The 26,652-nt window shown below is 46.8% G+C and overlaps 1 protein-coding gene across 3 annotated transcripts in view; it reads left to right on the top strand.

Annotated features, from left to right (window-relative positions):
• The first annotated feature begins 4,831 nt into the window (after positions 1 to 4,831).
• The window catches only part of zdhhc7 (zinc finger DHHC-type palmitoyltransferase 7), an 82,950-nt gene continuing 61,129 nt past the window's right edge, over positions 4,832 to 26,652 (top strand). Inside the window, exon 1 of one of the 3 annotated variants that reach the window (XM_038806301.1) lies at positions 4,832 to 4,984. The gene's annotated coding sequence lies outside the window, so the exon portion shown is untranslated. Of the gene's footprint in view, positions 4,985 to 23,689; positions 23,827 to 26,652 lie in introns of those variants that run through there. The other 2 variants (XM_038806303.1, XM_038806302.1) reach the window with 2 other exon arrangements.

Raw genomic sequence — 26,652 nt, forward strand, 5'->3', positions numbered from 1 at the left:
CGTGTAATTGATATAATCATCGATGTAACGGAGGAAGAATTGTAGGAGATGGCCTGAGTAAGACTGGAACAAGGAATGTTCCACATACCCCACAAAAAGGCAGGCATAACTGGAGCCCATGCACGTAGCCACAATTTTTATTTTCAGAAAATGCAAATTCCACCCCTCTCTCACCTTTACATGGTTTCGGGAAAACTTGGGCACTCCCAACACATGATCTTTTTTGTAGTCTCATCTTCCACGTGACTCGATTTACAGTAATACCATCAGCTGTCAAGGGATGGTGGTTAGATTCTCTTTTTCTCGGAGACCTTGCGCATGCGCCATTCAGCACAGGTCCCCACAACAGGGACCGGACGTAACGGCACTTACGGGGGTCTCCCAGGGGATTGAAGGCCTCTAGCTACATGTCCTATGGGCAGGGTGGTGCCCTGCCACTGCTGGTGCCACCTGGGCACCTTAGCAGTGCCAGCCTGATACCTTGCCAGTCCCAGCCTAGCAGTGCCACTTGGGTGTCAGCCTGGCACTGTCAAGGTTCCCAAATGGTACTTCCAGCTGGCATGGACACTGCCAGGGAATGTCCTGCATGAGTGTTGGGGATGCAGGAGGGGCCCTCAGAAATCCAGCGAATGGAGCTCCCCAGTGTACAAAAGGGGACTATGTGCACCCTTGTCCGCGCGTTCCCCGCTGAGGCCTCTTATACAATACAAGTTGCATTGAATATCCATGAGTTTCTCGGCGCTGTGAGCTAAATGCGCTCACGATGGGACTTTGTTCCCATTTGGCTGAATTGAGCCCCAGGTTACCTCTTCGGAAAATGTAATCAATTTGGTCAGACATAACCTCCCCTTAACAAAACCATGCTGACTGTTCTTGATTAATCCTTGCCTCTCCAAATGCAGATTAATTCTGTCAGAATTGCTTCCAATAGGTATCCCACCACTGAGGTTAAAATGGCTGGCCTGCAGTTTCCTGGTTTATCCGTTCCTCCCTTCTTGAATAATGATGCCACATTGTTTATCCTCCAGTCCGTCGGTATCTCTCTTGTGGACAGAGAGGAATTGGAAAATATTGCCAGCACCCTTGCTGCTTCCTCCTTGTCTCACTCAACAGCCTGGAATGCATTTCTTCTGGCCCTGGAGATTTGTCTATTTTTAAGCCTGCTAGATCGCTGAGAACCTTCTATGTTAATTTCTTGAATTTTATCGCAGTCCGTCTCCCTAGTTTCTATACCCACACTCTCCCTCTCACAAGTGAACTTTGACACAAAGTATTCATTTAGAACCCTACCTTCATCCTCCAGCTCGACACAAATTATCACGGTGGTCCTTAATGGGCCCTACTCTTTCCCTAGTTATCCTTTTACCCTTAATGTACTTCTAAAACAACTTAGGATTTTTCTTTACTTTATCTGCCATTATTCCCATTTTGCCCTGCTAATTTCCTTTTTATGTTCCCTCTTGCACATTCTATACACCTCTTCTGCTGTTTTGAACCCTCAATATCTGCCATAAGCCCCCTTCTTCTTTTTATCTAATGCTATATCCCTTGATATACAGGGTCCACTGGATTTGTTGGTCTCATCCTTTTTCTTTATTCGAACATTTCTGCCCTGTACTCTCCCTATTTCCTTCTTGACTGCATTCCACTGTTCTATCACAGATTTACCTAAAAGTGTTTGCTTCCAGTCCTCACTGGCCAAATTTTGACTGATCTTATTAAAATTGGCCTTCCCCCAGTTTAGAACTTTGATATTTGACCCATCATTGTCCTATTCCGCATCAATCTTGAATCTAACGGAGTTATGATCGCTGTCTGCAAAATGCTCCCCCATTGTCACTTCACCATTTGCCCAGCTTTGTTACCTAAAATGAAGTCCAGGACCACCTTCTCCCTCGTAGCACCTTCTACGTAAAGAGTTCTCCTGGACGCATTTTTGAATTCCGTTCGATCTAAACTTTTCACATTATGACTGTCCCAGTTAATGTTGGGGATGTTGAAATCCCACACTATCACTAGCCTATTACTTTTACACTTCTCTGAAATTTGCCTATATAGCTGCTCTCCTATTTCTCTTGGACTTTTAGGGGGACTATAGAACACTATAAGCAATGTGATTGCCCTTTTTTGGTTTTTTAATTCTAGCCATAAGGCTTCATTTGAAGAGTCTTCTAAGATGTCATCCCTCTTTACTGCCCTAATTGATTCCCTGATCAACATTCTAATATCCCCTGCTCTTTTGCTTCCTTCCCTGTCTCGCCTGAATGTCCTTGAATATTGAGCTGTCAATCATGCCCCTCTTTCATCCATGTCTCAGTTCCAGCAATTATATCATAACCCCATGTGTTAATTTGTGCCCTTGACTGATCTGCCTCGTTCATCAGTCTCCTTGCATTAAACTAAATACCATCCGGTCTTGCCAAACTCCCTTGGATTTAACTGGCCTATAAATTCTGTGACTTCCTGACTCACTTCTTTCTTTTCTAATTTTGGCTGAGCAATTCCCCCCCGGATGAAGCGGCTCTCAAGATCCCACTCCCCTGCCTAGATAGTTTAAGCCCTCCCCAACAGCACAAGCAAACCTCCCTGTAAGCACACGCTGGTCTCATTTCGGTTGAGGTCCAACCCGTCCATCTTGTACATAGAACATAGAACAGTACAGCACAGAACAGGCCCTTCGGCCCTCGATGTTGTGCCGAGCCATGATCACCCTACTCAAACCCACGTATCCACCCTATACCCGTAACCCAACAACCCCCCCCTTAACCTTACTTTTTTTTTAGGACACTACGGGCAATTTAGCATGGCCAATCCACCTAACCTGCACATCTTTGGACTGTGGGAGGAAACCGGAGCACCCGGAGGAAACCCACGCACACACGGGGAGGACGTGCAGACTCCGCACAGACAGTGACCCAGCCGGGAATCGAACCTGGGACCCTTGAGCTGTGAAGCATTTATGCTAACCACCATGCTACCGTGCTGCCCCTTACCGTACAGGTCCCAAAAATTCCAAAAACAGTCCTGGAACTGAGATGATTGACCTCCAACCACCACAATCATCTTCCTTATGCTAAGTATAACTCCAACCAGAGGAGAGTGTGCAGAAAAGATTCACACGAATGGTTCCAGGGATGAGCAACTTCAGTTATGGAGATAGATTGGAGAAGTGAGGACTATTTGTTTTGGAAAGGAAATTTGATGGAGGTATTCAAACTCATGAGGGGTATACAGACAGACTAAACAAAGAAGCCCTTCAAGGATGCTCAGCCAATCATTATGATCATGGCTGATCAAGTTCAATACCCTTACTCTGCCACCACCACCCCATATCCCTTGATCCCTTTAGCCCAAGAGCTATATCTAATTCCTTCTTGAAATTACATGTTTTGGCCTCAACTACTTTCTGTGGTAGCAAATTCCACGAAGTGCATTGGTCATTCCGAGAGCCCAGCAGACATAATAATAATCTTTATTGTCACGAGTAGGCTTACATTAACACTGCAATTAAATTACTGTGAAAATCCCCTCGTTGCCACATTCCAGCGCTTGTTCGGGTACACAGAGGGAAAATTCAGAATATCCAATTCACCTAACAAGCACATCATTCGGGACTTGTGGGAGGAAACCGGAGCACCCGGAGGAAACCCATGCAGACACGGGGAGAATATGCAGACTCCACACACAGTGACCCAGCGGGCAATGAAACTTGGGACCCTGGTGCTGTGAAGCAACAGTGCTACCCATGATGGGCAGAATGGCCACCAGCTGCTCTCTGGGAACGGGTCTGTGAATCTGAGGCTAACTAACTCTCCCCAAAGCACCCCTAATCCCTGTCCCCCAGAGTCTCTGTTCCCGAGTCCCTGTTCCCGCGTTCTCCCGAGTCCCTGTTCCCGAGTCCTCCCAAGTCCCTGTTCCCGAGTCCTCCCGAGTCCCTGTTCCCGAGCCTCTGTTCCCGAGTCCCTGTTCCCGAGTCAGCCCGAGTCCACGTTCCCGAGTCCTCCCGAGTCCCTGTTCCCAAGTTCTCCAGTTCTCCCGAGTCCCTGTTCCCGAGTCCTCCCGAGTCCCTGTTCCCGAGTCCTCCCGAGTCCCTGTTCCCGAGTCCTCCCGAGTCCCTGTTCCCGAGTCCTCCCGAGTCCCTGTTCCCGAGCCTCTGTTCCCGAGTCCCTGTTCCCGAGTCAGCCCGAGTCCACGTTCCCGAGTCCTCCCGAGTCCCTGTTCCCAAGTTCTCCAGTTCTCCCGAGTCCCTGTTCCCAAGTTCTCCCGAGTCCCTGTTCCCGAGTCAGCCCGAGTCCCTGTTCCCGAGTCCTCGTTCCTGAGTCAGCCCGAGTCCCTGTTCCCAAGTTCTCCCGAGTCCCTGTTCCCGAGTCAGCCCGAGTCCCTGTCCCCTCCTCCCCGTTCCCGAGTCAGCCAGTCTCTGTTCCCGAGTCCCCGTCCCCGAGTCCCAGGTCCGACCCGAGTTCCGGTCCCCGAGTCCGCCCGAGCGCCGCCGTCCCCGCCCTCCGCCCGAGCGCCGCCGTCCCCGCCCTCCGCCCGAGCGCCGCCGTCCCCGCCCTCCCCCCGAGCGCCGCCGTCCCCGCCCTCCGCCCGAGCGCCGCCGTCCCCGCCCTCCGCCCGAGCGCCGCCGTCCCCGCCCTCCGCCCGAGCGCCGCCGTCCCCGCCCTCCGCCCGAGCGCGGCCGTCCCCGCCCTCCCCCCAAGCGCCGCCCTCTCCCTGCCCTCCTCCCGAGCGCCGCCGTCCCCGCCCTCCGCCCGAGCGCGGCCGTCCCCGCCCTCCTCCCGAGCGCGGCCGTCCCCGCCCTCCTCCCGAGCGCGGCCGAATGTTCCCGAAGCGCTTGCGGAAGTGCGGCGCTCGGGCTCGGTGTTGGGCTGGTCGGTGTGGCAGGAGCGGAGTCCCCTCCCTAGCGCGCGCCGAAAATGGGAAACTGGCGCCCGGAGCCGGAGTAATTTCTTCTCGCTGGGTTTGCCTCGCCCGCGGCTGCTCGGTAGGTGCAAGGTGTTAAGCGTTGTTTTTCCTGCCAAGAGGTTACCTTGTGTTGATTGCCACCCTGTGCCTCTCTGCATTGCCCTATCCGGCCTGACCGCTCCTTCATCGGCCATAGGCCACTGTCCTATCAAAAAAAAATCAAAGTTACCTTACTCCCATTCTTTAACTCCCCTCCTAAAACCCGCAACGGTGCTGGACAGGGTCTTTTCTGTAGTGATTTGTATTGGAATTATTTTTTCAAAGATCTCCTGATCCTTCAGTAATCCTCTTCACTTGCATCTTTTCCCTCCTTCCCTCCCTCTTATAAACCGTTGGTGGTTACAGCTCAAATCCTGGATTTGCTCTTAACTCAACATTGACCTGTCTGCAGGGAGAGAGAGAGAGAGAGCTGAGTGGATCTTCTTCACATGCAGCAGCAGGCAGATTGCAATATTTTCAGGTGCTCACCCTGTTGGGAGAGGTCAGCTGAACCAGGGAAAGGAAACCCTTCAGTTTTTGGAAAGAAACATGGGCAAGGAACAGTGATTTGCAATTTGATCGATGTGTGTGTTAAGGTCTTATTTCTAGGGCTTTCACAATGCATACGAAACATCATCAATGAAAGCCAACCAGTTTGGCCAGAGGGTTGCCAAAGTAAATCTGAATCCTCAGTCAGCCACCTAATTACGTTCCGGGGTAAGCCTGAGCAATTTGCCTTTTGCAAATCAACCATAGGCAGTAACAATTGAGAATGCTGTATAGCTCAGCGGATTTACAGCAAGAATGAGCACTGGTGAACTGCCAGTCGTTAATAATGTCAATCTCTTTGCGTGTTTATCTGGGCAAAAATTAAAATAATTCAGTAGCAAGCATTTGGAATCAGTAGGCATGTCTTGTTGGCCTGCCACTCTGCACATCTTAGATGGTATCTTGGAAGGATATTATTGTATGTTGGATAAGCCGAAAAGGCATGAAGACATTGGTTTGAAAATGAACACCAGTGGTGAATAATCCTGAGGCAATTGAGGCAGCGAACAGTTTGGAATGGTGACATTTGCTATACAGTGCTCCCACATACTTCTATTCCTTGGCTATGGTTCCATAGCCTTGACTTTGAGTTCTGTTTTCTGGAGTGTTGCACTGGATGTTAATCATTCAGAGTCATAGAATTAGCGGTGCAGAAGGAAACCATTTGGCCCATCGGGTCTGCACTGGTCCTTAGAAAGTGCACCCTACTTAAGCCCATGCTTCCACCCTATCCTTGTTACCCAGTAACCCGACCTAACCTTTTGGAAACAGTTTGGCCAGTCCAGCTAACTCGCCAACATCTTTATTTGCTTAATTTCCTCTGCTACTCGTTTGAACCAAAGAAATGTCCATCATGCACTCCGGTGCATTCACCTAGGTTTATCATTTATAAACAGAGGGTCACCAAATGCACAGCATGCTCATTTCTTCCTTCTGTGCTGTACGTTTCTTTGATTTTGGTGGTGCTTGAACACATGAGGAAAAAAAGTTCTTTGTGTTCGGAATAATGATAAACTAAGCTGGCTGATCAGAGGAGCCAAAAATCTATAGTGGGGTGCATGGATGTGAAATCTGTGTTCAAGCTTCCATTAGTGAGAAAGATGATCAGAAAAATAATTAAGGGCAGATTATTTAAAATGGTGTAGAGTTTTTACTTTGGGCATTATAAACAATCTGGGCCAAATTGTTGATAGGCTATCTCATTTTAGACAGTCCTCAAGATCAAGGATGACTTGCTTCCACTCTAGTTCAATGAGTTCTGCCACGTGCGAACTACTCATAGGGTTCTGTAAACGGGTTGTTTGGAGGTCAGTTTGCTCCCTCTGATGCTTCAACTTTGCCTCGGCACATTCCCAGAACGTCTCTAGATATGTTCAGTGCTTTCTTGAATGAACCTTCTGCACTTTAGTCAGTCACAGGCCAGGGGGATTATTGACCTCTTTGAGGATGCTTTGATGACATGCCTAAAGCGTTTCCGCTATCCTCCTGGGAGTCTCGTGCAGTGACCAAGTTCCCTACAGATGCTGCCGGTCCTGCTGAGTTTTTCTAGCTTTTAATGTTCTAAGTAGAGCAGTTGCTTTGAGAATCTGATGTCAGGCGTATGAAGTACACCTTGCGGGGTTGGTTTTGAGTGACTCGCAACTCAATGCTCAGCAAGTTTGTTTGGGAGAGAATGGTGCTGTTGGACCACCTTCTTTGCCACCAGATTTGGAGAAGCTTGCAAAGACACTGCTGGTGGTACATCTCCACTGCTTTGAGATACCTTCTGCAGGGTGAGTAAGTCTCCAAAACATAAAGAGGTATCGGGGTTGTCATATCCTGGGCCCAATGAAAACCTTCGAAGCCGGGGATCTGGTTTTCGCAGAAGCCTGCTAAAAGTGGAGGAGATTCTGAGGACTTCCATTGGATAGCCAACCGCCTCTGAAGCAGCCGGCACTCATTCAGAGGAGTAACTTTTTTGAAAATCTCTAATGAACTTCAAAAAACCTGTTTATTCTGAAACCCGATGTGGACTCCTTCCTTTGGAGAGGTTACAATCGGGACCACTGATGCCCAGTAAACCATGACCATATAATCTTGGGTTTGAGATCCTGGCTGTCAAATATTCTTCTCCTCAATTGACCTAAGGCTGAGCTGGCACATTGGAAGTGATGATGAATTTTGTGATCTTATGTCTACCTTCGTCAAGAAGAGGCTCCCAAAATACGGAAAATAGTTCATATTTTCCAGGATCATACCGTCGATCTTAATCGATTTTGGTAAGCGTTCCTCGCACCAAATTTCCCCTCATTCCTTCGTATTTTTCCTAATGCATAATCTACTATCAACCAGTGCAGTCGGGGAGTGTTTAAAAATGTAATTTAAAAAAAAAAGTATATTCCTTGTTATAATTAAGGATGATAATTTGGTAAAGTTTGATTAGCACAGCTGATAATAGGTTTATCACTAAAATAAGGATTTTAAATCACAGAGGAAATCCATCACCTACGAGTAACCTGATATTAAATTGCTGAAAATACTTTTACAAATTATATAAAGCTATCTTCTAGTTGGTTTGAGGTAAAGTAGTTCATTTCGTCGTAAATGAATAAAACATTCAAAACCTGTCAAGTTATATACCTAAAGTATCCTTGCATCCAAAACTTCCACTTTAATTTCTGGAGATTCCTTAAAGCCCCATGAATGAGTTCACAGAGTGGAAAATCTCAATGGTGGGTAATTCACCCTGGTTATGTGGGCAGGGCCGGCTCCTAGCACAGTTTAAAACAGTTTAAAGCATAAAGGTTCACAGAAACTCGACTTGTGCCAAGTGCGATTTGTACATAAGATTCTGCAATCTTTTGCACCATTTATTCCAATATTGCTGGAAAGAAACCCAGTGCGGTGGAGAAAACAGTCTGGGTCTATGGGCGGGACTTACCCACCAGCCCGCTATGAGTTTTTTGGTGGCGGATTCAGGCCGTCAGCGGAATCTACCGGTCCCGCCATTGTCAACAGGATTTCCCCGTTGACTGCACCCCTGATTGCCAGGAAACCGGTGTGGGACCGGAATATCCTGCCGACATGGACAGCTGGAAAATCCCTATAGCTTTGCACGAAGGTTGATTTTAAAAAGTATAATTCTCAGCCACACAGTAATGTGAATTAGTGTCTGTAAGTGGATTGCAGTTAAATAATTGTATGAAAGTGACATATTAAAGGGAGTAGTAAACCGGCAGGAGAATTGGATTAGAAGAACATCAGCACAGCCTATTTAACTGGTGTAGCGTTCTGTAATTTTATCTTCAAGCACATTGCAGAGTAGATTTTTAAATGACAGCCTTATGAATAGAGATCAGACGCACGGCTGCAGAACGCACGGCAGTAGAGCGCAGGGCAGGACGAGCGGCGGCCCGGACCAAAGCGGGAACCAAGCCACCAGGAACGGCTGACGACGACCCCCCGCCCCCCGGCAGGAGAGCGCAGTGTAAGACGAGCGGCGGCCTGGACCAAGGCAGGGACCGAGCCAGCAGCAGGAACAAAAAGGGACTCCCGGCCAGAAGCCTGTCTCTCTCTCTCTCTCTCTCTCTCTCGACCCTGGGTGAGTGAGGGAAAAGAAAAAAGAACTTCCTCTTTTAAAACTTTGAAAATAAAACTTGTATAGAGAAAGAAATTTTTTCACTTAAAAAAAAAAAAATTCTCTTGAAAAGAATTTTATTTAAAAATGTGGTAAAGGAGAGAAGGAAGGGGGAAAGAAAAAGGGGGGAAGAAAGGGGGAAACAAAGGGAAAAAAGGGGGGGGGCGGGGAAAAAAGGGGGGGCGAGAAAAAAATGCCAGAAGGGAGCCAAAGCAGAGGGAGAAGGGGGACCAAAAGCAGATGGGGCAATGTGCAAGCCCATTCAGATGAGCTAATCAGCGCACGAAGCGGCAGAACGGAAAGTTCGCCGCAACAAACTGGGCAGACAGGAGCATTTTCCCCCTGGGCCAGGGGGGAACTGGAACAGGAAGGCAGCCTTTGCTGAGGGAACATCAGCAGGAAAACAAGGCAGAGGCTAAGACAGATATAGAGGCCGCAGTGCAGGCAGCAATGGCCAAGGCCCTGGCGGAGGTGCAGCACACCCTGGGAAGAGCAGAGGAGAAACTGGAAGCCCAAGAGGCAACCATTTAGGAGCTGGAGAAAGCCACGACTGACATGAGCGTCGATCACGGCCCTGGAGAAAGCCGTGACTGACATGAGCGACCGGATCACGGCCCTGGAGAAGGAGGTGACGAGACTGGGCACAACACGGGAGCCTGAAGGGCAGAGTGGACGATCAGGAACACCGCTCGAGAAGGCAAAATGTCAGGATAGTGGGCCTACCAGAGGGGATCGAGGATCGAAACCCCACAGCATGCGTGGCCGAGATGCTGCGCAACTTAGTGGTAAGGAAAACTTTTAGCAGTGTAGGATGGGTGAAGAGCGGACAGAAAACCGCAGAGGCCGGGCAAGGGAGAAGCGAGGCAGTAACTCCCGAGAGGGGGGCCACCGCACTAGCCTGAAAGCTAGCGCCGGGGGCATGCAACAAAGCAGGGCTGCAGCGCGCCCCCAACAGGGGGGAAGGTGCCAGGCATGGGGTGGGGGGGACCACTTAACAGCGGCGGGTGAGCAAACAGGGATAAGAACACGGGAAAAAGAAGGGGTATATGGGAGAGGGGGGAAAAAGGGGGGGAATGGGAGAGGGCAGGGGGGGTGGTATAGGGAAGGAGGGACAAACGAGGCTCGAAAAGGAATAGTATTCGGGCTACAAAATGCCACAGCTAAGGGCTCGAAACAAGGAATCACTGCAAGCACCCACCCAGTACAATCTCTGGGCGAAGGGAGACCCCAGAGTGCAGGGGACTACCCGCGTGGCGGACACACAGTAGGCAGCCATGTCGGGTGCCCCCTGGACAAAGGGAAACCCCGGAGCGCAGGGAACCGACCACATGGAGAGAGCAGTGACAGCGGCCATCCTGGATGGCCCCCTAACAAAGGGAAAGCGCGGAGGGCAGCGGCGCGTCCACCAGGTATTTATGGTTAATTCCACAGGAGTGAAGGGACAGAAGCCCCCTACCAGGATAGTCACCTGGAACTTAAGGGGACTCAACGGCCCAGTGAAAAGATCCAGAGTCCTCACCCACCTAAGAAATATGAGGGCCGACATGGTCTTCCTCCAAGAGACGCACCTGAGAGAGCAGGACCCACTGCGTAAGAAAGGGCTGGGTGGGACAAACCTGCCATTCCTGTAATGGGACAAGGGCCGGGGGTGGGGGGTGGGGGGTGGGGTGGCAATACTGATCAGCAAGAGGACGATGTTTAAGGCGACAAAGACAGTTACGGACCCAGGGGGACGGTACGTCAGGGTCAGCGGGGCTGGATGTGGCACCGGTAGTACTAGTTAACATGTACGCATCCAACTGGGACGACACGAGCTTCATCAAGAAGACCATGGCAGAAATCCCTGACATAACGATGCACCGACTAATAATGGGAGGTGTGGGGGGGAGACTTCAACTGTATACGGGACCCAACGACAGACAGATCAAACCCCAAAATGGGGAAAACCTCAAGCATGGCAAGGGAACTCAGTTACTATGGAACAGATGGGAGCGGTGGACGCCTGGAGGTTCGCCCACCCAGGGGAGAAGGAGAACTCCTTTCTAACTCCTTTAGAACTCCTTCTCCCCAGTACAACGTACACACCAGAATTGACTTCTTTGTGGTGGGGAAAACGGTGCTTCCGGGGATAGACAAAGTGGAATACTCCGCAATTGTGATATCAGACCACGCTCCACATTACATGGACACGGGCAGGAGGCTGGAGACGGGCAGGGCCCAACGCCCCACATGGAGGTTGGACATTGCCCTCCTAGCTGACAAGGCCTTCAACGAAAAGATATCGTAGGCCATAGCAGAGTACACGGAGAAGAACCAGAACGGGGAGGTCTCACCCTCCACGTTCTGGGAAGTGCTAAAGGCCATACCAAGAGGGGAAATCATCGCTTTCAAAGCGCAAAGAGATAGGGAGGAAAGGGTGGCTAGGCAGCAGCTGGTTGACTCCATACTGGAGGTCGACCGTAAATACTCCGAGGCCCCGACCGTAGAGCTCCTGGCGGAGAGGAAAGAGTTATAAAGGTACTTTGATCTGCTCTCCACCAGGAAAGCAATGCACCAACTCCGCTAGGCACGTGGGACCCTGTACGAACACGGTGACAAAGCCAGCCACCTGTTGGCACACCAACTGAGAAAGCAGGCAGCCGCCAGTGAAATTGCACAAATCAGGGATACCAGAGGCACATTAGAAAGAGAACCAGAAAAGATCAACAAAACCTTCAAGGCCTTCGACCAAGGGCTGTACACCCCAGAGCCCCCAACGGGGGAGTCCGGGATGAAACGGTTCCTTGATGGACTAGACATACCAGTCATGGGGGAGGGCAGAAAACGGGGCCTGGAAGCACCACTATCACTGGGAGAGATCATGGACAGCATTAGCTCCATGCAGGTTGGGAAGCCGCAGGGACCAGATGGGTTCCCGGCGGACCTCTACAACAAATTGGCGACAGCACCGGCCCCGCACCTGCGGGAGATGTTCACAGACTCGCTAACTAGAGGCACACTGCCACCCACGCTAGCACGCCTCAATCTCGCTGATACCTAAGAAAGACAAAGACCCAACGGAATGTGGATCATACAGAGGGGCTGGTTTAGCACACTGGGCTAAATCGCTGGCTTTTAAAGCAGGCCAAGGCAGGCCAGCAGCACGGTTCAATTCCTGTACCAGCCTCCCCGAACAGGTGCCGGAATGTGGCGACTAGGGGCTTTTCACACTAACTTAATTGAAGCCTACTCATGACAATAAGCGATTTTCATTTTCAGACCCATTTCACTGCTGAACGCAGATGCTGGCCAAAATCCTAGCCAAAAGGCTAGAAGACTGTGTACCAGAGGTGGTCGCAGAGGACCAGACGGGCTTTGTCAAAGGTAGACTGCTTACCTTGAACATCAGGCGCCTGCTGAATGTGATAATGACCCCGTCCGGGGAGAGAACACCAGAGGTGATTGTCTCCTAGACGCAGAAAAGGCCTTCGACAGAGTCGAATGGAAATACCTCATAGAGATACTGGAGCGGTTCAGGCTTGGAACAGGGATCACATCCTGGGGAAAGCTCCTATACAATGCTCCCATGGCGAGCGTACAGACCAACAACACCAATTCCCGATACTTCCAGCTGCACAGGGGCACCAGACAAGGATGCCCACTGTCCCCGCTGCTGTTCGCTCTAGCGATCGAACCACTAGCAATCGCGCTCAGAGCAGCAAAAAGCTGGAGGGGGATCCGAGGGGCGGCGGAGAGCACTCTATGCGTTTTCTTTTTGGTTTCATGAAACCATTGTCAATTATCACGACAACCCATCTGCTTCAATTACGGGATGGAAACCTGCCACCCTTATGCGGTGTGGTCTACCTGTAACTCCAGACCCATAATCTGGTTGACTCTGAACTGCCCTCTGAAATGACCCAGAAAGCCACTTAGTTTCAAGAGTTGTTAGGGATGGGGAAACAAACGCTGGCTATACCAGCGACGGTCACACCCTGTGAATGAATAAAGATAAAAATACGCAACGCGTAACCTATGAATGCAGGCTTTATCCTAGTTATTCAGAAACATCCTTTAATAAACACTCCAGAAATGAGAAAGCTCTTTTCATTTTTCTATCTGTCAGATACTGCTTCATTCTTTGATTCTAACAACAAAATTTATTTATATAGCCTCTTTTACACCCCAAGGTGTTTGTGTGAGTATTATAAAGTATGACTGGGAGCCACAAGCAGATGGTATATCAGATGACCAATAGCTTTGACAGAGGTACCTTTTTAGGATGGTGAAAGGAGGAGAGCAAGGTAAAGAGCCAGAGAGCTTGCTGCTTTACTCACTGGAGGCACGGCCACCAATGGTGGAGCAATTATAATTGCAAATGCATAAAAAGCTAGTATTAGAGAAGCATGGCTATGTCAGAGGGTTGTGGGGCTGGAGGAAATTACAATGATCGGCGAGCAGAGCGGGGGGTCAAGGCCATGGAGGGAATTAAAAGTAGGGATGAGAATTTTAAAATCATTGAGGCCTTGTTTGATCAGGAGCCAATGCAGCCCTGTGAGCACAGAGCTGATGGACGAACAGGGCTTTCTGCGTCTTAAGATACGGTCAGCAGAGATTCGGATGACCTCATGTTTACGGAGGATAGAATGTTGGAGAGCAGCCAGGAGTTCATTAGAATAATTGAGTTTTTAGGTAACAAAGGCATTTTAAAAAAAAATAAAAAATTTAAGAGTACCCAATTAATTTTTTCCAATTAAGGGGCAATTTAGCCTGGCCAATCCACCTACCCTGCACATCTTTGGGTTGTGGGGGCGAAACCCACGCAGACACGGGGAGAATGTGCAAACTCCACACGGACAGTGACCCAGAGCTGGGATCGAACCTGGGACCTCGGAACAAAGGCATTTTTGAGGGTTTACCCACCACAACACTCATTGACCAGAAGGTTTCCCTTACTTCCCGGATGCATCGATATTTATGCAGCCGCATCTTGTGTTATTTGAAATGTCCAAAGAGCACAAAATTCAGCTTCAGAAGTATAAGACAATGCAGCTTTACCTTATAGTTCCCCTGTATAGATAATGGCCAACATGTCTGTGTTCAGTGAATAATGGCAAACATATATAACTTTGTGATTTGGTGTGAAAGACATACAAGACTCGGTATTTCAAAGAGAATGTCGGTTGATAGAGGAACAGCATTGCAGTGCTCAAAATTATATTTTTAAAGACTTGTGTCTCACTTGAAAGCCTAAGGTTCTTCTCTTGGGAGGAGCTCTCTTTAATTGGTTAGTTATTATTGCCTTATGTTTCTGTAGAGGCAGACAGATATATTGCAGCTTTCTTGGCTGAATCTATTGTGCAAGAACATTCCCTTGCCTGCAGCAAAAACGTTGGGAGGGCTGGTGCTCAGTTGAGTTTAACATCTGCCTGCTGGTTTTTCTGAAAATGGTAAATGCAATGAAGCAGGTACAGACAGCCTGAGTTATGGAAATCTCTTTCTGTTGCTCATTTTTAATTCTGGGTGGTTTTTCATTTGGTGCGGTTGAGACAGTGGCAGGGCATGATAATATTGCTGGTCAGATGGCAAAGTTGCATCCGTGTATCAAAAAAGCAAGCAGATATTGAATATTTGGATGTGGTTTTGAGACAGTGATCTAAGTAAAGAGGGGTGATTTTGTTTTAAGTCAAAAAAAGAAATTAAGGAGGTTTATAATTTTCATATCAACCCAAGATAAGGTGATAAATATTTTTGCAGAGTAGTTTTTTAAAAAGCCATTGAACAAGAGTGACTTAACTATTTATTTTTGGAGCTCACTCGCACTGAAGTGCACTCTTAATGTATATTGTTTCAAGAATTAACCAAGTTTTCTTACTTCTGTGCACTCAATACCAGCTACTTGACATGCCTGCAATGTCTCTCACTAAATTCATAATGATGGAGCAATTGAAATTGGCAAAATAAGAATAAATTGTAATAAAATTAGTCATCCCTGTTGGACAAGTACAAAAAAGGGTTCATTACTCTTCACAGAATAATTTTGAATACTGATATAAGTGTGCCCACCTGTAATATTCATGAATTATTCATTCTGCTGCAGCTCATTCATTTATTTTCTGCAAGTAATACTACCTAAATATATCTGTTAAGGAGTCACACTTTCTGATCTGTTATGATAGAATTTACAGTTTCGGCTTCATGCAGGGATTTTATTTTGCATTTCATCTGTGCGCATCAGCAGTCAGTAGGCTCCATCTCCTTGCCATTAGGTGACATTCATTGAAGGAGAATAATGATTGTGCTATTATTGCTTACCAGAGGTTGCTGGCAGCGATCCCCTAAGATAATAAAATATTAATTTGTATTAAAATGTATGTGTGCACCTTGGATAGTCCCTCAGTCGAGGATGATTTGCTTCCACTCCAAGGAGGTGGGTTCTGCGGCGACTGAATAGTCTGGTCCTGAATCCACAGACTGCCACAGGTTTGGCAGGTTGTGTTTGATGAGGTGGGTGGGTGGGATGCTCTGGAATCTGCCCTCTCCTTCCGCTTTTATACTTTGCCTCCGTGTGCTTCACCTTGTGATGCTCAAGGTGATTGGCAAATTTGTGGATGCTTCTTCTCCTGATTGTGCGTTCTAGGGCAAGCGATTCCCACGTGTCAGTGGGGATATTGCATTTATGTAAGGTGACTTTCAGAGTGTCCTTGTAGTGTTTCCTCTGCCCTCCTAGTAATTGCTTGTCATTGTGCAGCTGGGAGTAGAGCACTTGTTTTGGTAGTTTTGTGTCGAGCATGCGGGTAATGTGGTCAACACATTGAACCTGTGACCAGTGCCTCGAAACTGGGGACATTGGCCTGGGAGAGGACGGTCACGTTGGTTGGTACGCCTATCCTGCCAATACATTTGTAGGATTTTTCAGAGGCAACATTGGTAATACCTCTCCATAGACTTGAGGTGTCTGCTTGCATTTTCCATGTTTCTGATGCATACTGAGGAGGGTGGGGATCAGGGCTGCTCTGTACACCATGAGCTTGATTCTGGGTTTGAGGTCTAGGTCTTTGAATACTCTGGCGTTCGAAGACTGCACTGGCACATTGGTGCCAATGTTAGATTTTGTTGTCAAAGTCTGCTCACACTGGGAGGAGGCTCCCGAGATATAGGAAGTGATCCAAATTGTCCAAAGGTTCAATGTGGATCTTGATGTTTGAGAGGCAGTTTTGTGTGGCAGGAGGTGGCTGGTAGAGAACCTGTGTTTTTCGGATGTTTAGTCGGAGTCTCGTGCCTCGGTGAATGCATTGTCGATGGTTTGTAGCTCGACCCCTGAATGTGCACATACACGGGCGTTGTTTGTGTATTGCAGCTGGATGACGGAGGTTGGGGTGGGCTAGATTCTGGCCTGGAGGTGTTGGAGTTTGAACAATTACCTGCTTGTCTGACAGGTTAGCTTCATTCCAGCAGGGAGCTTCAGGATAATAGGGTGGAGTGTTGCTGTGAGGAAGATGGAGAAGAGCATTGGTGCGATGTCGCAGCCCTGTTTGACCCCAGTTTGCATACATTTTGGGTCTGTGATAGTTCCATTGATGAGGAGCATAGCTTGCATGCATCGTGGAGCAGACGGAGCATGGTGATGAATTTCTGTGGGCAGCCAAATTTGAAATGAGAAATGAAATGAAATGAAAATCGCTTATTCTCACCCACGTCTGGCCCTGCCCTTCACCCTCGCCTGTCCCTTCCTTGCTTCACCCATCTCCTGCTTCGTCCTTCTCCCACCCCACCCTTCTCCCTCTCTCCCACCCTGCCGCTCACCCCCTCTCCTGCCCCAATCCTCCTTCCCTGCCACACTCCCTTCCTGTGTCCCCTCATGCCATGTTTCTCATCTCTGAAGCCAGCTTGAAAAATTGGGTGGAGACCCAGCGTGAGTGATTGCCTCTCCCTGTGATGTGTCGTAAGAGCTGAGAAAACTGAGGGACATGCTTTTACAGCATTTTTTAAAAGTGGCAGAATGTTTTGAATCCAGCTTCTTCATTTTTTGTCTATCATTAAACGGGCACTGTTCAAATCCTGTTCCTGCTGTGACCTTTAATGTGGCCCTGTGTGTGGTCATTGCTTTGCTTTAGAACTTTGCAGCCAAGGAATGGTGATAGCTGGACAAAGAGGAAGGGAAATAAGATTGAATGGATTTGATCTTTATTTTGGTGGTGTATATTTAATGTAATCGCCAGCAGCATTCAACACGCTGATTTTCCACACTTCAAAGTGGGATTAGTTTGCTTTAATGTCGTGCATTTAGATTCTTTAATTTAAAAAATAGCAGAAATTATAAAAACAGATCCTTTTTTAAGGGATTTAGTTTGTAATTTGTTCCTATCATTCATTACAGAATTGCTGCTCCTTTTCAAGAATTTTGCCGATCTGTATACATTCTCTTATGCCAATAAAGCCTGGTTAAAATTAAGGAGCAGCTTGTGATGGGTTCCGTAACTTTAACTACGTCCATTGAAGTGCAAAACCAATAAAAATTGTTCTCACTGTCTCTCTAACGCTCTCAAGGATCTTAATAATTTAATATTGTGAGAATCTGTGCTGTTGTTTTAATCATGATAAGCAGTTCTGTCTGACAAGGCATGAAGCATTTGTACCAAACTCATTTTGCCTTGATTATTTCTTAGAAATGGGTGGCAAACTAAAGAGGAACTTGTGACGACTTTGAAGTGTTTTCTCTTATGGATCCCACAGAAATGTCCTTTTGTGACGACTGATGTGACCATAAGATTATGCATCCTGTCTACCATGCATTGATTCGGTGTCAGGTATAGGTGCACCCACTGTGCTGTTAGGGACGGAGTTTCAGGATGTTGCTCCAGAGACAGCGAAGGAGCGGCAATATATTTCCAAGTCAGGGTGGTGAGTGACTTGGAGAGGAGCCTCCAGGTGAAGGTGTTCCCAGGTATCTGCTGCTCTTGTCTGTCCAGATGGTCGTGGTCATGGGTTTGGAAGGTATTGTCTAAGGAACCTTGGTGAGTTATTGCAGCGCACCTTGTAGATGATACACACGGCTGCCACTGTTCGTCGGTGGTGGAGGTTTTGAATGTTTGTGGAAGATGGAGCAATCAAGCAGGCTTTGTCCTGAATGGTGTTGCGTTTCTTGAGTGTTGATGGAGCTGCACTCATCCAGGCAAGTGGAGAGTATTCCATTAGAGTGCCTTGTAGATGGTGGGCAGTCTTTGGGGGGTCAGATGATGAGTTACTCGCCGTAAGAATCCTAGCCTTTGACCTGCCCTGGTTACTACAGTATTAATGTGGCTAGTCCAGTTCCGTTTCTGATCAATGGTAACCTCCAGGATGTTGATTGTGAGGGATTCAACGGTTGTAATGTCAGTGAATGTCATGGGGCGGTGGTTAAATCTTCTTTTGTAGGAGATGGTCATTGCCCGCCACTTGTGTGGCGCGAATGTAACTTGTCAGCCCAAGCCTGGATATTGTCCATATTGGACATGGACTGCTTCATTAACTGAGTCACGAATGATGCTGAACATTGTGTAGTAATCTGCAAACATCCCCACTTTGGACCATATGATGCAAGGGAGGTCATTGATTAAGAAGCTGAAAGTGGTTGGGCTTAGGACACTACTCTGAGCAACTCCTGCAGTGATGCCCTGGAGTTGAGATGATTGACCTCCAAACACCACCCCCTGATTCCTGTTGACTCCAGTTTAGCTAAGGCTCCTTGTTGCCATATTTGGTAAAATGCTGCTTTGATGTCAAGGACAGTCACTCTCACCTCACGTTGCCCTCCACCTCACTGCAAAGGCATCTTGCTTCTCCTCCAATGGTGAAGGGCCTCCTATCGGCCTTCCAGCTGCAAGAGCTCGGCAGTTATCCTGAATTCGCTGCAAGCCTTCCCTCTGGCCCATAATTTGCCAATTTGGGGAAAATTGCAGCTGGAAAGTATGCTGCTGACCCCCATTTGAGTTTGACTGTTGAGTTTGTACCTCAGGCTGTCTCAATGTACTCACAATTAAGTATTTTTGAAGCATAGTTACAGTGTAAGAAAATATAGCGGGCAATTTGTGCACAGCAAGGTCCCACAAATAACAGTCATACGAGTTATCAAATAAACTTTTTTTTACTGATGAGATTATATCGCCAAAACCTGGAGTGGGGCTTGAACCCTTGACCTTCAAACTCTGAGGCATGAGCACTACTAGGGGCTGGTTTAGCTCACTGGGCTAAATCGCTGGCTTTTAAAGCAGACCAAGCAGGCCAGCAGCACGGTTCAATTCCCGTAACAGCCTCCCCGGACAGGCGCCGGAATGTGGCGACTAGGGGCTTTTCACAGTAACTTCATTGAAGCCTACTCGCGACAATAAGCGATTTTCATTTCATTTCATCTATTCCTCAGGAGTGAAATCCTGAACCTCGAAGAAGGGGGGAAAAGCCCTTGCTTTTGAAAATCATTTGTGGCGTGACTATGACAGAACCTTTTTCCAAAAACGCTATTTTACATTTAAATTAGTTGTCAATCGGAAAATCGCTACCTGATTTGAGCTACTTAGTCAGTGTTTGCTGCAGTTCTAGAAATCACAAAGAGCCCATTATATCTATCACACACTGCCGATAAATATGTTCAAGCTGTCAGTCAACCCGGAGAATGGTGGGAGTGAATACAAGATAGTAAGATTATTGGAGTCCCAGTCTCAAAGATCATCAATTGCGGATAGTTATTAGCTGCTACTTGAACCTTGAGATGAGCTCTGAAGTCATTGCTGGATATCCATTCCTTTAACAATCTGTACAATGGAGTTCATGTGAAATTTTGTGATTTTTTTGGGGGGGAAAGATGCCTGTGGTTAGGTAGCTCACTTCTATTGATGTGTGATGGTGCGCATATGGAAGATTAAATTACTAAATATCGAGATGCATGTTTTTTTTAAAAAGACAAATTGGCAGCAGCCGGCACAGCTTTCAGAAAAGAAGATCATACATTTAAAAAAAACTGATGGAATTCTTTGAGGAGGTGACAGGTATGGCAGCTGGGAATGTGCGGCGGATGTACTCAACTTGGATTTTCAGAAAGCACTTCACAAGGAGGGATTATTGGAGGAGATTAAAGGATACGGCGGTGGGGCAGGAAAGAAGGAATGGGTGTTAAAGGCAGCTTTTTTGGGGTGGTTGAAAGTGGATTATGATTTCCCACACAATCTGTTATGACAGTTGCCGCTCAATGTATACGTCACTGATTCTTGTATAGGGTGAGACTTGCAAACCATAGGAAGCAAAATGGCCCAAACCTTTCAGTCAGCAGCTTACTGCTGACCAGATTTCTGCACAAAATATGTTTGGACGTCCGAAGTTGCTGTCAGTTTTACACATTAATAACCTTGAGTTTTGACAGTTTTTATCATCTTTCCAACTGGCATATTTTGTGCCAGTATATCATCTTGGGGAGCAAAGAGATCTGCATGAGGATATTGATACGGTGGTGGAGGGAGGAACATCTGTTAGATGGAATTTGATGTCAGTAAACATGAGATGATAAATTATGGTTTTGAATAGTAATAATCATACCATGGACACTTTGGATAGGGGTGGCACAGTGGTTAGAACTATTGCCTCACGGCTTCAGAGAATGATGTTCGATTCCGACCTCGGGTGACTACATGTGTGGAGTTTGCACATTTTCCTTGTATCTGCGGGGTTTCCTCCGGGTGCTCCGGTTTCCTCCCACAGTCCAAAGATGTGTAGGTTAGGTAGGGTTATGGGGATAGGGTAGGGGAGTGGGCCTCGGCTAAGGTTCAGTACAGACTCGAGTGCCTGATGGCCTCCTCCTGCAATGTAGCGATTCTATGATATGATGCTGTGAAACTTTGGGCTCCACACTATACAATAGAGAGTACAGGCAAATGCAGTTGGATACAGTTCTGATGAATGGCCATTGATTTGAAACATTGGGCACAATTTAACGTCTGCGTTGCACCCGGCGCGGAGATGTGCGCACTGGTTAAGTCGCAGGAGATACCGAAATCGGTATCCGCACCTGTAAGTCTAACTGGCCTGCTCCCATTGGCGGGTTCTGGATCCCGGCTAGACGTGCTGAGATGCCAATTGTCACCAATTAAGGGCAATCTCCATCTCAATAATGGGATGACCCTCCTATCTAACGGCCTCCCGGGATCTAACCAGCTACCCAGCAAGAGGACACGCGGAAATCATTTAGCACTAGTCCACATAAACGTAGACCAGGCATAACAGCACCTGAGGGGGTGGGGGGAGGTCTCCCAGGCCATTGGACAGCCCTGGGTGGTCAGGAACAGTGCAGGGTGGCACCCTGCCTCTCCCTCTGGCACCTTGGCACTGCCAAGAGCCGGTGCCTGAGGAGTCTGTGCCCATGAAAGGGAGGATGAGGGGGCTAATGAGGGGTGGGGGTGTTGAAGGGCAGGTATGAAGGGGCCTCCTAATGGTTGGGGGGGGGGGGGGGTGAAGAGCAGAGGTTCTGAAAGGGAGGCGCAGAAGGATGGATGGGGAGGCCTGAAAAGGAGGGGACCCTAAGCAACTCTAAAGTGGGATGTCCTCACTCAGGGGTGGTGTGGGGTAATGCCCATGTGCTTGTGGGGTAACATTGCCTGTGGGTTTGGGGGGGGGGGGGGTCGCTCAATTAGAGATTGGGACACCCTTTCAAAATGGCAGCCCGATCTCTGAGGAGCTGGTCTCACAGCACGTTCAGCTCCCCATTGCTGAAAAGATTTTAAAGTGTGGCTTGGACCAGGGAGAAACTCCCCAAGGTCCAAAACATTGACTCTGTGTGGGTAAATACCGGCGTGGATTTTACCGAAAAAGCTGGCGGGAAACATCCAGTCAAACCGCCTAAAATGACACTTGGAAACCTTTCTGTTAAATCGCACCTTTGACTCTGTTTCTCTATCCACGGAGACCGCCAGGCCATCTGATGGTTGCAGCATTTTCTCCTATTACTTCAAATTTGTTTCATCCACAGCATTTTGCTTTGTCTAGGTTGCTGCCTGGTATGAGGAAAACCAATCGGAAGCAAACATGGGGCTGTTTTCATTGAAACAGACAAGGTGATTTTTAGTGATGTTTAAAGTGACAGGATGGAACACAATAAATAGACATAGACTGTGTTCAACAATTGAGCATGACATTGTAATATCACAAGTAAGTGATTTATTGCAGAAATGTTAATACACATGCTTGTCAGGTTGTGAAGTGCACCACTGGAATTAGTGTTTGAAGCAACAATTGAAGAATTGATTAGATAGATGCTTGAAGGAAAAGGAAGTGAAGGGACATCAAATGGAGTGAGCAACTGGGATTAGGATTATTGCTGGCGTGGAGCATAAACACTAATACAGACCAGCTGTATTGAATAGTTTATTTCTGTTTTGTAATGTTGATGTAATTCTATGTAGATTGTGTTTATGAGGCACTCGTGACTTGACCTTTGAATTGCTGTTTTAAATTACAGTGCTATTCCGACATAATTTAGGATGCTTGAACAGTGATAGTACTCAACACTGTGATTACACATTTAGGCCTTTCAGCTTTCATTTGTGTCAGAGAGATTGTTTGGAGCTGTATAACACTGGGGTATACTACAAATAAACCATTGATGGTAGTAGAAGTGGAAACAACTTGAGCAAATGAATTCAGAGTATCACGCAAGTATGTCACACAACATTAAAGCACAGCAACCTAGGAGTGATATGTATTTTCGCTCAAAGCTCATTAATTTTGTCCAGTGATGGCAATGGATGCATTGCATGCGTGTCCTGGAAGCTGGGGATAACTTTGCATCTTCACATTTCTGACAAAATCGGTTTGGCATAATTCTTTCACTTACAGCAATGCCCGTCAGCTTTGTTAATGATGGCTTTTTCTCACCAGGTTCACTGGTGGAAATAATTATAATAATTCACAAATACTTTTTTTAAACCTATCAACGTTTCAAAATATTGATGGATTCTTTTATCTCAAAACATGAAACACTCTTGGCAATGTGAGACCACACTGAAATGACGTGCCCACGTCAGCCCAGACAAATTAAGTACATTTATATTTTGATGCGCCAAGTAGAGTTGCCCCAAAGCCACCAAACCAGAATCAGCACAACTACCCCCGTGTGGGCACCACTGATATAGAACACAAATATACCCTTGAATCAAACTAAAAGAAGCACACCGTTAGCAAAATGGCTCCTGTGTCACCAGAAAGGAACAATACCCTTTATGGCAAGTGCCTCGGGGAACCACAAGTACAAAACAAACAAATATTAACTGTGCACGCCAAGTGAAAGTTCATGGAGGCATGCCCCCTCACTTTTCCCCGCATTTGTGGAGTGTCCCTCAAGCTGTTTATAACCGACTAAGAGATGCTTTTGGTCATTTGTGGATTATAGCTTACAATACAGTGACATACACAAATAACAATTAAATCATAATACCATGCCAGTGAGTGAACCTTGATGTCACAAAGTTTTGGTATAATAATGACTTGCCTGCTCTCCTATTGGATAAGCAGGCAACAGGACCCAATTGTTCATTCTCTCTGTACCACAAAGATATTATGTAGCTACCAATGGGGTTGTATAGTCAAGGATCACTGTCGATGTGGATATTTATGTGAAACATTAATCTATGGCTCATTAAAACAAACCTGGAGTGCTATTACAATGAAAGTTGTTAGGACAACGCAGAAAACGGAGCTGCCTAGAATATCTAAAGGTGAATATTCTATTACTGTTGGTAAGACCAACTTTTATGTTGGCCTTACTAAGCAATTGTTTGAGAATATAATAGTAGACTTCAGTGCAGTTACTTGGAGCGGGCTTCTCCGTTGCGAGTCCGCCGAGCTACTGCTGCCAGCGAAGACGGAGAATTTGCCGCTCAGCCAAGTATACATTCACTGCAGTCGGAACGGAGAATCAAAATCTTTATTTTAATTTGTCCAAAGGTTGGACGAAATGTTATTGAATTGAAACAACATCTTCAATAATATAGTATAAGCAGGTTATAATGACATGGCAAGCTGCAGATCCTATAAATATCTGTATATTTCTAGCCAACAGAGGACCTCTCTTTCCCGCTCTGAGCTTGATTCCCGCTTTCTGTTTATTCCTCATCTCCAAAATTTAAACGTCATTCCTGGAGTTAAACTATGTATTTTGCGGTGTTTCTCATGATAACCAAGACACGGTGATGGGTGTCCAATAGCAGCAGGCCATTGGAACTCGTGTCAATGTTTGTGATTTAAAAAATATAATATAAATTTAGAGTACCCAATTCATTTTTTCCATTTAAGGGGCAATTTAGCGTGGCCAATCCACCTACCCTGCACATCTTTGGGTTGTGGGGGTGAAACCCATGGGGGAGAATGTGCAAACTCCACATGGACAGTGACCCAGAGCCGGGATCGAACCTGGGACCTCGGCGCTATGATGCAGCAGTGCTGACCACTGCACCACTGTGCTGCCCTGATGTTTGTGATTTTGAACATCTTTGTCCACACTGACTTTTCAGTGATAAAAGATTAAACCGATAAGGTTAATTTACATATATCTATGTTGCAATGCCCTTTATAATTTTATATCACTCTCCAAGATGTTAATCACCAAGCAAAGCCACTAGGCTTCAATATTTTTGTTAAGAACATTTTTGAGTACATTCGTAAATTGGTGTATGTAATTCAAATAAGAAACTGCAGTATTCAGTGGCTAATGAAGCAGTAGACCAGTGACACATTGCACGGTGTCTTGATTATCTTTTAACTTTCCTCAAGTGAGGTAATTTAGAAAAAAAACCATCGACAAAGCCATAACTGAATTATCATTGTTTTTTTTGGATATTATTCATCATATCCTTGCTGAAAAACTATTTATTCAATATAGGAACACTGGACACTGATTTATTGTCACGTCTACCGAGGAGCAGTGAAAAGTATTGTTCTGTATACAGTCCAGATAGATCATTCCATACATGAAAATCATAGGACATACATAAATACACAATGTAAATACATTGGCACAGGCATCGGGTGAAGCATTCGGAGTGTAATACCACTCGGTAGAGAAGATGTGTGAAGAGATCAGTTCAGTCTGTTTAGCACAGGGCTAAATCGCTGGCTTTGAAAGCAGTCCAAGGCAGGCCAACAGCATGGTTCGATTCCCGTACCAGCCTCCCCGAACAGGAGTTGGAATGTGGCGACTAGGGGCTTTTCATAGTAACTTCATTTGAAGTCTACTTGTGACAATAAGCGATTTTCATTTTTTTCATTTCAGTCCATAAGAGGGTCACTCAGGAGTCTGGTAACAATGGGGAAGAAGCTGTTTTTGAACCTGTTAGCGCATGTTCTCAGACTTCTGTATCTTCTGCCCCATGGAAGAAGCTGGAAGAGAGAATAACCGGGGTGGGAGGGGTCTTTGATTATGCTGCCCATTTTCCCAAGGCAGTGGGGGGTGTAGACAGAGTCAATGGATGGGAGGCAGTTTCACAACTCTTGGCAGTTTCTTGCAGTCTTGGGCCACGCCCAAGGCTGTGGCTGTGATGCAACCTGATGCTTTCTATGGCGCATCTGTAAAAATTGGTGAGAATCAATTGGACATGCCAAATTTCCTCAATTTCCTGAGGAAGTACCTGATCATATAAATATGATCACAATTCATTCTGTTTATTTCATCGTGATTAAAAATGATTATTTTCCCATTTAGAATAGGTCAGGGAACCAGAATACAACTGAGACAGAGCAGCTACAGGCCCTGAAATAACCTGACATCTGAAAGCAACAGGAAAAAAGACTGCGGGCCCTGTTGAATTTGTCCATTTAAATCTTCCAGTACAGTGGTTAGCACAGGTGCTTCACAGCTCCAGGGTCCAGGATCGATTCCTGGCTTGGGTCACTCTGCGGGGTCTGCACGTTCTCCCCGTGTCTGCGTGGGTTTCCTCCAGGTGCTCCGGTTTCCTCCCGCAATCCAAAGATGTGCAGGTTAGGTGGATTGACTAAGCTAAATTGCCCCCTAGTGTCCAAAACCGTTTAGGTGGGGTTATGGGGATAGAGTGGAGGTGTGGGTTTAGGTAGGGCGCTCTTTCCAAGGGCTGATGCAGACTTGATGCTCCGAATGGCCTCCTTCTGCACTGTAAATTCTATCTAACTACCATTATTCACCTACATTCACCTGAGGAAGGAGCAGTGCTCCGAAAACTACTGTTTGAATCAAACATGTTGGACTTTAACCTGGTGTTTTAAGACTTCTTACTGTATCATTTATTGGTTACATAGGAAAAGGAGTAGGCCGTTTAATCTCTTGAGCCATTCAGTTAGATTATGGCTGTGCCTCAACTTCATTTAATTACCATCACTCCATATCCTTGCTACCCTTTCTATACAAAAATCTAACTATCTTAATGTTTAAATTTCATTTGACCCAGTATCCTGCAGCGTTATGGGGAAGCAAGTTCTAGATTCCACTATCATTTGTGTGCAAAAATTCTTCCTGATTTCATTCCTAAATGACATTGTTCTAATTTTAAGAATATACCCTTTTGTTCTGGACG

This window comes from Scyliorhinus canicula, chromosome 9, assembly GCF_902713615.1.
Source record: "Scyliorhinus canicula chromosome 9, sScyCan1.1, whole genome shotgun sequence".
Classification (NCBI taxonomy): Eukaryota; Metazoa; Chordata; class Chondrichthyes; order Carcharhiniformes; family Scyliorhinidae; genus Scyliorhinus; species Scyliorhinus canicula.